At 44.5% G+C, this 12,335-nt stretch overlaps 1 protein-coding gene across 8 annotated transcripts in view; it reads left to right on the top strand.

The window, feature by feature from the left end:
• Nucleotides 1–12,335, top strand: part of DIS3L2 (DIS3 like 3'-5' exoribonuclease 2) — a 727,039-nt gene that overhangs the window by 131,553 nt on the left and 583,151 nt on the right. The gene's annotated exons all lie outside the window — the stretch shown is intronic.

Raw genomic sequence — 12,335 nt, 5'->3', positions numbered from 1 at the left:
GCATGAAGATTTGTGTCATACGCGAATACAGTCGCGCCCGTTCGCCGGGACTGCACACATGCGTGAGCATGGAAGCGTAGAACGTTCCGGCGCACACTTGGCTCATTTTAAGCTGTGTATGCCAAGAATGTGGTGCTTCCAGAAGGCAGCTGTGGGACACAGAGCAGACTCTGAACAGACACTTGCAGCGGTTCATTTCTTCTTACCCAGGTCACATGAGTCGCCAAGTGTAGCTTGACAGGCTATGGTGCTAGCTGGATTGTTGCATAGGGGCTTTGTGAGCCCTATTAAGGGATCTCCCTTCTGAGGTTTGTTAAATCTAAACCCAAGTACTTTGTGGCCATTAAATGTCTTCCAAAAACCAGAGTGGGACTAACGCTGCAGGGAAGGGCACACTTATGTCATCAGCAGTTGCTGATTAACTTCGTCATCTCCCTAGTGTTTTATCCCCTGATAGATCAGAGGCTCCTGGGCAATTGAGCGGCTGCGCCTCTCTGGTATTGTGCCTACAGTAAACGCTGCTGCTTTACCCTTTATCTTTAATGGCAGGGTGGCAAGAAGCGTGACGGATCCCCCTCCCTCGAGCCTCCTAGTTTGGAGCAGGAATTATGTTGAGAATGGGGAAGAGCTTTAAAAAGGGGTTGTAAAGGTTTGTTTTTTTATTTCTAAGTAAGTTCCTTTAAGCAAACCCCTTTAGGGATTCAGTGGAGTGCCTGGCAGATGAAGCTTCCGCGCAACCTGGACAAAAGGAGATCAGTTGATGTCTGCCTCTCAGTCATAGAGGCTTTCATCCTAAACTCTGACCGACGTCGTTCGTTCTGCCTTTAAGTTGCCTCTTTTAAAAAAACAGATGTGACTGAGTCCTCTTGGGATCCCTGAGGCCTCATCAGGTCGCACAGTCTTTGCCCCCTACACCCCCTGCTGGAACAGGCAGTGTATGCTGATTGGGAGCATCCTGATAGGATTTTGTTCCTTAAGAGGGTTTGCCTTTTTTATCCCATGGATAAATGACTGACTTTCTTTTGGTGGCATTTGATCACCTGCGTTTTTTATTTTTTGCGCTATAAACAAAAATAGAGCGACACTTTTGAAAAAAAGCATTTTGTACTTTTGCTATAACCCCAATTTTTTTTTGCTATCAAAATGCACTAATTACTGTATAACTGTGACTGGCAGGAAAGGAGTTAACCAGTAGGGGGCAGGGAAGAGGTTAAGTGTCCTAGGGAGTGGTTCTGTGGCTTACTGTGACACGTCACTGATCACTGCTCCCGATGAGAGGGAGCAGACGATCAGTGTTGTCACTAGGCAGAACAGGGAGGTGCCTTGTTTACAAAGGCACCCCCGTTCTGCTGTTCTGTGACACGATCGCAGGACACCGGTGGACATTGAGACCGCGGGACCCGCAGGCACTGTTATGGAGACTGTGGGGGGTGCCCGCTAGGCGGCATATTCAAAGCAACGTGTGTGTATATATACATTGCTTTGCCTGCCTGTGCCATTCTTCCAACGTATAAGTGCGTGAGGCAGTCGGCAAGTGGTTAAAGGATTTAATACAGCAGGTTTGTCATTGGCCCTCTTGTCTATAAATGTACAGACTCTTTTGGCTTAAAAACTGGTCAGCCTCGCTTTCTTGTGAAAAGTTATTGGCAGATTTCCCCCCCCCCCCCCCTTTTTTTTTTTTTTTTTTTTTTTTTTTATAGGTAACGTTTATTCTGTGACCATTTTGAATAAATATATCCAACAAATTCCCAAAGGCAAGAGTTCTCGTGTTTGTGTGTGTGTGTGTGTGTGTGTGTGTGTGTCTTGGTTTTTAGAAGAATTTTTGACCCATGGCCTTTTTAGTGGATCTGGACTTGCGTCTTTCCCCTGGCCGCTAGCATCCGGTTGGTGGTTGGACCGCCTTGATGCTGTGACAAGCGAGAAAGTAGTCCCTGAGGTTTCAAGGGGACGTCTGGTGCTTTTTTCACCACAGTGAGTAGAGAACTCCTTCCTTTGGAAATTTGGTTGCTGCACTTTGTGGACATTTGAAAAACAACAATTCAGGACGAGTGGGTCACCTAAACTATATCTCCAGGTTACAGGCTGGAGTTGTGGTGAATGCCCCCCCCCCCCCCCAGAGGTTTTTAAGATCCAGCATCCCCTCGGATCCTCTAAAAAGAAACCTATTACTTCAAGAACTACATTATCTAGTGTATCAAAGTAATTTGTAGAGGTTTCCGATACTTGAAAGGGATGCAGGGTTTTACTTAAACCTGATTTTAAGGTTTAGAAACCAAATGGACACCAGGCTCGTTTTGGACCAAAAGATCCCTGAACAATTATCTAGCGATACAGTCCTTTCGGATAGTCTGTCCGCTCAGTAGTAACCACACTTTAGAGGGGAGACTTTCTAGCCTGCATTGATATAAAAGCCACGTATCTACATATAGCTTTTTTTCAGGCTTGGAGGTTCCTACGTTTTGCAGTAGAACGTCATTCTCAGCTTGCAGCTCTAGCCTTCGGACTGGCTACAGTTCCCAGAGTATTCACAAGGGTCCTAGCACCAGTACTGGGCCTTATAAGGGCCCAAGGGATTCTGGTGCATGGGTACCTGGACGACCTCCTGCTCAGATTGCTCAGTTCAGGCTCTAGAACGGAGCATAATATATACACAGTGCAGTCTTTTTTAAAAACTGAAAAATCAGCTTTGAAACCAGCTCAAAGTCTAAAGTATCTAGGCTGATCCTAAATACTGTCCAAGCAAGAGTTCTCTTGCCACACGTAAGGATCTGTGCCCTAAAAGATCAGGTGCGTCAAATAAGGCACACAAGACAACCCTCCATTCGGCTCTATATGAGACTTCTAGGGAGGATGGCATCCTCCGAGGTTCTGCCCTATACCCAGTTCTATTCCAGATCCTTACAAAAAGACATCATAATGGCTTGGAACAGGGGAAGTAAAGTCCTGGATTATCCAATACGCTGAAGCCTAAATTGGTGGCTGCAGGTTCATAACCTGCAAAAGGGAAAATCCTTTCTCCCAGTAACTTGGAGAGTAATGACTACAGATGCCAGTCTTTCAGACTGGGGAGCGACCTTAGATGGGCTCTCAGCCCAGTGGAAATTATCAGGAACAGAACAGTTCCTGCCCATCAACTTCCTGGAATTACAGGCAGTACGTCTGGCCTTACACTCCTGGATGGTAGAGCTTCAGGACTACCCTATCGGGGTCTAGTCCGAAAATGCCACTACAGTGTAAACCACAAAGTACCAGGAGTCGCTCAGCTCTGAAGGAGGTGAACTACATACTTGCCTGGGCAAAAAGATATGTGCCAATTATATCAGTCTCAAACTTGTATAGTTTGGTGTGAAGCCAAAAAATGGCATCCACGGAAGTACATGATTGGGAGAATTCTCTTTTCTACAATCTGCTGTAGAAATAAAATTGGCTACAATCAGAGGTCACGTTTCGGCCCCATCTGTATTCTTCCAAAGGCCTTTTGCCTCCCATTCACTGTTCCAAACCTTTATGCAAGGGGCAACTCGTTTGTTTCCCCCCATTAGCTCACCTATGTGTCCTTGGGACTTGAATTTGATGCTGTCTGTTACAGAAACAACCATTTGAACCTATTAAGGAAATTCCATTAGACTTGCTGTCACACAAGCTAGCCTTCCTAATGGCTGTCACCTCGGCTAGAAGGGTGTCGGAGTTGGCGGCCCCTTTGTGCAGGGAACCATATTTGATCCTTCACCACGACAGGGTCATGTTACGACCCGTTCCATCCTTTTTGCCAAAAGTGGTGTCAGCCTTTCATTTAAATCGGGACATTATATTGCCTTTTTTTTTCTCAGCTTTGTTCGTTGGAAGAGACTGCATTCTTTGGACATTGTCCGGGCAGTCCATGTAGATTTGTCTAGATCTGTGGAGATCCGAGGCTTCCATTGCCAATTGGGTTCGTTAATTGGTCATTCAGGCCTACGGGCCTCCCTTTAGGGTGAGAGCTCATTCTACTAGGGGTGTAGGAACCTCCCGGGCTTTTCACCATCGGCTATCTGTGGCTGATTTGTAAGGCTGCTACCTGAACTTCAGTGCATACGTTCACAAAATGTTATCAAGTGGATGTTCGAGCAGCCAAGGATTCAGCTTTGGGCTCCAGTGTACTGCAGGCTGCCGTAAAATGTTCTGATGGCTGCTATTATTATTTTGGCAGGGTGTATCTCTCCCCTCAAGGCTATTGCTCTGGGTCGTCCCATGATGTATAAAAAATATAATCATTTTTTTTTTCATCGCTTACCTGTAAAATTATTTTCTTTGAGTACATCATGGGACACAGAGGTCCCTCCCCTCTTTGAGGACTCTGTGCTTGCTACAAAACTGATGTGCTTCCTGTATGGGAGGGCATGTATAGAGGCACTTCCTGTCTAAAGACTTTGATCTAACCGTGTCCTTTCACCTGATGAAGTATAACCCCGCAGGTAATGAATAATGGCCCGACTGTGTCCCATGATGTACTCTATGATAACATATTTTTTTTTTCTTTGAGGTGCTTATAAAGCTTACATTTTTATAAAAAACATGTCCTACTCTGTGCAATGGTTTTGCACAGCGCAGCCCCAATCCTTCTATTATAGGGTTCCCTTGCTGGCAATCCCAGCTCCTACTTGCCCCCAAAGAAAGCCCCTTTCTATGTGGGCACTCGGGGGGGGGGGGGGGTGGGGGGTGGGAGAGGGGGGCCAGCTTCCAAGCACCCCGTCTGCGTATATTGGCACAGGCAGCATTGCTCCACCCTGCACTTTGATCCTCAAAGGATTTGACTGGCAGCAGGATCCAATGGCTCCCAATGCTATCAATCTGCCCAGTGATGCACCTCCATTGAATCAAAATCGGGCTCAAGGTAAGTGAGAGGAGAATCATGTGACACAGAAGATTTTGTTATCTCAATGCAAAGAAATGCATGAAGGTAAAACTTTTAGGAACAGAACAGAAATGCATATCTTTTGCTGATAAAGTGCATTTTTTTTTTTTTTTACGCTAGAGCCTTTAAAGCATTGCTCCCACAATCTGCTTTCAATGGGGGGGTTCTTGCTGAGAATGACATGTTTGGGTGGGGAACTTGACTGGACTCTTAACCACATTTGACTTTATATGGAATACTACTCGATATGCTTATCTAAAAACCAGACACAACACCAGCAACCATTTTTTTTTATGAAGTTGTTAGTAATACCAAATGTTCAGGGTGGTTCTTGGAAGCTGGACTTAGATGGTTGTGACCTGACTTTTTTTTAAGCTTATAGTCTCCTAAAATCTCATCTTTAAGTAAACCTACATTGGCTGGCTGAGTCTGTTTTTGATTTTCCTCAGGAGGTACTGTCTCTGTATTTTATTAATTTGTTTCTGCTTCCATTCCATTGCCAGAAGACATATTTGCATTTCTTGCAGGAATGCTTGAGATGGTTTTGTATAAACGTGATGGCATAGAACATTTAGGAAATTCAGAAAATAAAGATATTTCCTTCGAACCATAGTTTCAGTATGCATACCCCCCCCCCTTTTTTTTTTTTTTAGTTTTAAAATGTTATGCTTTTCTTCGTTCTATCATAAAGTTAACTGTAACAGGCTTTAACTCTAGCTACAGTTGATTAAGCATTACTCATATGGCTTAAGAATCTGAAGTAATTGCAGGCATAGTATGCTGGATTGGGGCCTGGTATAGCAGCAGGCAATGGTGCTTATCCAGAGACGGGTCAAATTTTGTACATTAGGCATGAAGTTATCTTATAAGTAGGCTGCATTCATGTTTTTATTGGATGCAAAAAAAGTAGTTGCATTTTGGTGATGGGCCTCCCATTGGTAGGCGGACCAGGCAGGGCTACCCCTTATAATCCTTCTCTTCGCCCTGGCCATTGAGCCTCTGGTGGTTGCTATTAGGCATATACTTCTCCTGAAGTGACAGTTCTACAAATGGGTGGTAGAAGGGAATGTCTTGCACTGTATGCAGATGACTTGAGTTTTTTTTTATTTTTTATCAGAGATCCAGTCCCTTCCCTACGAGTGGTTCTAACTATTCTCAATAACTTTGCCTCCTATTCAGACTTGAGTGATAATTGGTTGAAGTACTCAGTTTAGCTCCTTTCTCTTGTTCATCCCCCCCCTCTTCCTGTATCAGCCTTAAGAACTGTGGGGGCAATGGGGTTTTGCTTTGCCCGATTTGTCAAATGCTGCCTCGCAGGCCAGATGGTGTTTGCATGCAGGTGGTTACAGGGGGGCGATGGGGATTCTGCTACCGTGTTGGAAGCTGCTGTTCTGTGGTCATGAGAGAGCCTGAAATATACCCTCTATAGAGGGACATGTACCACTTTGCCCCCTCACTCTTTTTATGAAGGCCACCATCGGAGCCTGGAAGCTTGCACAAATGTTACTGCAGCCGCAGATGTCGATTGTTTCCCGTCGTCCTTAATCGATAAACCCCAATTTGGCACAATTCTTTCCACTCCCAGACCCAATGTTTCGAGCTACACGAGGTAACAAATGGGTGGAGATATAGTCCCAGGGGGCACCTTCGATTGTGAATTGCCTTCAATTATGGGCTCCTCTGCAATTTAGACTCTGCCTTCAGCCATGGATTCTCTATTCCTTGACTCTCCCTCTAGTTAACACCTTATCTGGGGTCTGTAAGGAATTCCAAGTCACTCCACCTTCGTTGGCCTGTTGTAGGAACAAAATTTAGAAAAGGCCAGATCTTCAGGGGGAAGACATGGGATTATCCATTCAAGCACTTGTTTTCTGCAAAGGATTGCCTGTGCCATTTCAAATTCCTCCACAGAATTTCTCATCCCTGCTAGATTAGCTGTCATTTATCGTTCATATTTTGCTGAATGTTGGCTCTGTTGGTTTACCTGCTAATTTTGACCACAGCTTTTGCCTAGAGGTGACTAAATGCATCACGGGGGTCCTGGCTACATCAATCTTGATGAGTGGCTGTACTGTTTGGGTTGGTAGAGTAGTTCCAACCAATGCACACTGGGTTGGTAGAGTAGTTCCAACCAATGCACACAGAACCTTACTTGTACTAATTTTCTTTGCCAATAAAGCAATCCTTTTACATTGGAAGAAAGCTACAGCCCCTACGGTGTCTTTACAAAAAGGCCTGCACGATTTTCTTTTTTCAAAATAATTTACTTGTCATAAGAAATTTGATAAAGTATGGCAGGTGTGGTTGTCTTCTTCCACCTCAGTATAGGTAGTGTTCAAGTCTAACCCAAAGTGCTGCTAATGTATGAATTTTACCAAGCTAATACTTTGTATCGCTAATTAGGTTGAATCATTTGTGTGAGTAGACCAATTGTCCAAATGACATACTAACAAGGAGCTTTTGTTATCCTGCTTGGTATGTAATGTAACTTCTTTCTCTCTGCTTATTATTGGGGTTTATATGCATGGGAGAGATCACAAATCTATTCTTCACTTGTCTGCTCTAAAAAGTACTGCTACAAACCTCTGACATCTTACCAATTAAGCTGACATGCCTAAAAAGGGAAGGAGAGGGAGGTTTTGTACATTTTGAGGGATTTAGATTTTTATTTTACCCAGGTGTTGGGGTATTTTAGGTTACTGGTCAGGCTCTGCATGGCTGGTTTATTTTGTATTGTATTTTGCTTGTGTATGTGTATTATAATACACATTTTTGATGGCACACTTGTTTGTAATTTTTCTGAATGGGGTTTGGTCTCTGGCATGATGCAGCAGCACATCTATCTGCAGACCTCTTTAAGAAGTTAATTCTTATAGTGGTCACACAGGGACCTCATCTTGTAGATTTCTCCTTTCCTGCAATAGATTCAATTTGTAAATATAGATAGTGTGTAAAAAGTATTGACCGTGCCACCATTTTTCTAGGTAATCATTTTTCTAAAGGTGCTATTGACATGAAGTTTTCACCATCTGTCCAACAACCCATGCAATTTATATATATATATACAAAGAAACCAAAACAAATTCAGAATTTAGGTTATGTGTAATAAAATTTAATGACACAAGGAAAAGGTATTGAATACGCTAACTGGTATTTAATACTTTGTAAAAAATCCTTTTGTAATGACCGCTTCAAGATGCCTTCTGTATGGAGAAGCCAGTAGCATGCATTGCTCAGGTGTGTGTGTGTGTGTGTGTGTGTGTGTGTGTTTTTTTACCCATTCTTCCATACAAACAGTCTTAATCTTGAAGGTTTTCTATAAATTTAGATTTTATTTCCATAGATTTCAAGTAATGGCCGGGCCTTTCTAGCTGCTTTTTTTTTTTTTTTTTCACCTGAAACCAGTTGTTTCCCTAGCTTTGTTTTGGGATCATTGTCTTGCTGAAATGGCCACCCTCGTTTCATATTCATAATCCTGGTAGATGGCGGCAGATTTTTTATCAAGAATGTCTTTGTACATTTTTTTCCATTCATCCTTCCTTGAATAATATATAAAGTTTGCCAATACCAAAAAACAACCCAACACTATGTTCCCACCTGTTGGTTTGGGGTGATGTGCAGTGCCATTTTACCTATAAACATGGTGTGTATTATATGCTTCAGCAATGTAAGTTTTGTGTTGTAAATGTGCATACAAGCCATAGCAGTTGCGTGCATTGCTTATTTTCTTTGAAACCATTATGCCTAATTCCAGGTCTTTCTGAAGCTCAACAAGTTGTTCTTGGCTTTTGGACTCTTTTTTTTTTTTTTATTCTATTCACTCTGTCAGTATACTTTACGAGGAGCACCTGGTTGTTGGCTTTTGGCTACGATCAAGTGTAGTATCTGTTCTGATCAGTTGCCAGGTGGCGCTGTGCTAACTGTCCCTAGTACACGGCAAGGTGGAAAGGGATGGTGGTGGCATATTCAAAACCTTCTGGTGTGGAGGTAAAAGCCTTCTGATAAGGATGGAGAACCATTGGGTCGAGGCAGAGGGCCGGGGTTTTTTCTGGCCTTCTGGCTGGTGTTGGCGATGCTCCCATTGGCGTCCGGTGGAGGAGCTGGCGAGCCCGGTCTGGGTGAGCCATGCAAATCTGCTAGATTGATGGCCTGGAGGAGTTGGTACCGGTGGAGGCTGCTGGAGTGTTAGCCGGTGGCTCTCCCTGAGAAAACCCAGAAGGGCTCTCGATTTGGTAGGAGCGGAGTGCCGCACTGACCTGGTCGGGGGGTCAGATAAGAACCGAAAAGCCTATGGTGAATGTGCCCCTTCAGGGGTGTCATAATTGCACTACTGTATCTCTCAGCACTTTTTTGCTTTTTGGCACCAGTCACTTCACCGTCACTTTTTTAGCTTTTGCCTCTAGGGCCGAGTCTTTTGGCTGGGACCAGAGGTATTTTTCACTCTCCCTCATCTTCCTTCTCCCCCACTTTCTTATTGTTTACCCCCGTGTTCGTCACTTTTTTGTTTGGTTGGTACACATTTGTCACGAGTGATTAGTAGGGTGTAGGTCCTCGGACCTGCCCTGAATGTCTTGGCAGTGGGTGGACATGGCCTTCTGGCTTAGCCTGCTCTCGTGGGGTCTCTTTTCGGGGGGAGCCCCACCTAGTACTTGGGTGGGTCTGTTTCGGCAGACCCTCCAAAGAATGGGGTCTGTCTGGTTTCGGCCAGATGGACCATGTGAAGTACCTCAGTCCCTGTCTGGAGCCTAACGCCCCAGGGGATCAGGGTTAGGTCCTTCCTTGTGGAGGACAAGTGTAACACCCGTTGCACGTTTTTGTGTTTCACTCTGTGTGTGTGCACATTTTTTTTGGCACCGGGTGGAGTTTTTGGGTGTGTTTCACACGCCATTGGCTTTTCAAGAAAAAAAAAAACCTGGTCGTAGCTGGTTTATGGTGAAATTGTGCTTTCCACTTCCAGGTTATGGCCCCAACAGTGCTTACTGGAACATTCAGAAGTTTAGAAATCCTTCTGTAACCAATACCATCAGTATGTTTTTTTGCACTAATAAGGTTGCAAAGGTCTTTACCTATCATGAGATGTTTCTTGTGCGACACCTTGCTAATGAGATGCCTCTTTATAGGCCATCAGTTGAGACTGAACCAGCCGATATTCATTTTATAAGGGGCAGGATTGCTTTCCGATTACTGATATTTTAGCTTGTGTTTTTTGCTTTTCATGCCTTTTTTTTTTTGTACCTCCATTTCTTTGTTCAATACTTTTTTTTTTTCATTCCATTTTAATACACAACTCAATTTTTTAACGTATTTTTTTTTGTTTTTTCTTTTGTATGCATAGCTTGCCTGGGTTGTTGCTGACAAGTGGTGAACATTTCATATCAATGGCACCTTTTAGATATTTACCTAGAAAAATAGTGATGTATTTAATACTTATTTTACTCGCTGTATGCCAAACATGACGGATGGAACATTGTTTGTCCATAGCAAACAATGAGCTTGGCATATGATTGTTTCCTATTTTTCAGCTATGGTTGCTATAGTCAACTGCTCCTGTGTGTGTCTGCTCCTGCACCCATCAGCAATGTATTCACTGCCTGTTTACTTCTTGCATATATTCACAATTGAGAGTCCGATAAACAGAACTCGTCCTCGCGCTTCAACCTTTTCATGACCTTGTCTGAGTATCCGGGACATTCAGGGTCCCAGCTCTAAGGGCAGTCATGCACCAAAGCCAGTGGCGGCTGGTGCTGAAAATTTTTGGGGGGGGCGCAAAGGAAAAAAAAAATTGCAGTCTCACTGTGCCCAAACGCAGCCACTGTTACATGCCATCAAATGCAGCCACTGTGCCATCAATTCGCACCACTGTGCCATGCCATTAAACACAGTCACTGTGCCATGCCATCAATTTGCACCACTGTGCCATCAATTCGCACCACTGTGCCATCAATTCGCACCACTGTGCCATCAATTCGCACCACTGTGCCATCAATTCGCACCACTGTGCCATCAATTCGCACCACTGTGCCATGCCATTAAACGCAGTCACTGTGCCATGCCATTAAACGCAGTCACTGTGCCATGCCATCAAATGCAGTCACTGTGCCATCAATTCGCACCACTGTGCCATGCCATTAAACGCAGTCACTGTGCCATCCATTGTCACCACTGTGCCATGCCATTAAACGCAGCCACTGTGCCATCCATTGTCACCACTGTGCCATCCATTGTCACCACTGTGCCATGCCATTAAACGCAGCCACTGTGCCATACATTGTCACCACTGTGCCATGCCATTAAACGCAGCCACTGTGCCATCCATTGTCACCACTGTGCCATGCCATTAAACGCAGTCACTGTGCCATCCATTGTCACCACTGTGCCATGCCATTAAACGCAGCCACTGTGCCATCCATTGTCACCACTGTGCCATGCCATTAAACGCAGCCACTGTGCCCTTTAATGGTCGCCGCTGTGCCAATTGTCCCCACTGTGCCCTGTAAATTGCGTTCTCCCTCCCCCCCCCCCGGCACTTACCTTTACTGGAGTCAGGCATCCACGTCCCACAATGTCTTCTCCCGCCCTCGATGACTGACAGGCGTCTCAGCCAATCAGGTTACAGGTAGCCAGAACCGGCCAACGTGATTGGCTGAGACGCCTGTCATCTTATTCAAGGGGCGTACAGTCTGTGCGCTCCGAGAATAAGCTTCCGGGACCCGAGGGCTGTATTGGGAAAGCCTATCAGAGCCGTTGGCTTTGATAGACATTTCCCTACAGCCAACCAGCTGGCGTTATTCAGATGGCCGGACATTGAGTGCCGACCATCTGAATAACAGCGGCAGCGGCGAAAATAACATAGATTCGTGCAATGCATGAATCTATGTTATTTCACTCAGTGGCGGTGAGAGCCAGAGGGGGCGGCGCTCCAGCGCCCTCTATGGACGAACCGCCACTGACCAAAGCTATGACCTTGTGAGGTATAGCTCAGGCAGCCATTGCACCTCTACTTGTACCCTTTTAAATGTTCTTGGTCATTCCCAGATATCCCTTGCAATTCTGATATGCTTTCGGGTTTTCTTTCATTTCTTCCCTCTATTTGCAGATGAAATTGTGTACTGCGATACATCGCTTCTGAATGCTGTCAACTTTTCTTTTTTTTTCTTTTTGTTAAAGCAGGAATGAATTGTCTGCATCTAGCTGCAGTTAATATCCGCTGCTAAAAACTGAATTCTAACTGCCCATGTAAAAGGGGCTTACTCCAACCTCCTGTGGCCTTGTGATGAAACTTTACTCCCACAAATGATTAACAAAATTATGAATGACTTGTATATCTGCTAGTGACCGATGAATGAACTGTAACTCTTGACAGTTGTGCTTTCACATACTGTAAAGACTTGAGTATAATCTTGTACAGAAAATCAATATCACACAGGTATTCCAAGTCAAT

This window comes from Rana temporaria, chromosome 4 (genome assembly GCF_905171775.1).
Source record: "Rana temporaria chromosome 4, aRanTem1.1, whole genome shotgun sequence".
NCBI classification, from domain to species: domain Eukaryota; kingdom Metazoa; phylum Chordata; class Amphibia; order Anura; family Ranidae; genus Rana; species Rana temporaria.
Note: the sequence above shows the minus strand (reverse complement) of the source record. Positions and strands in the feature narration are given on the sequence as shown.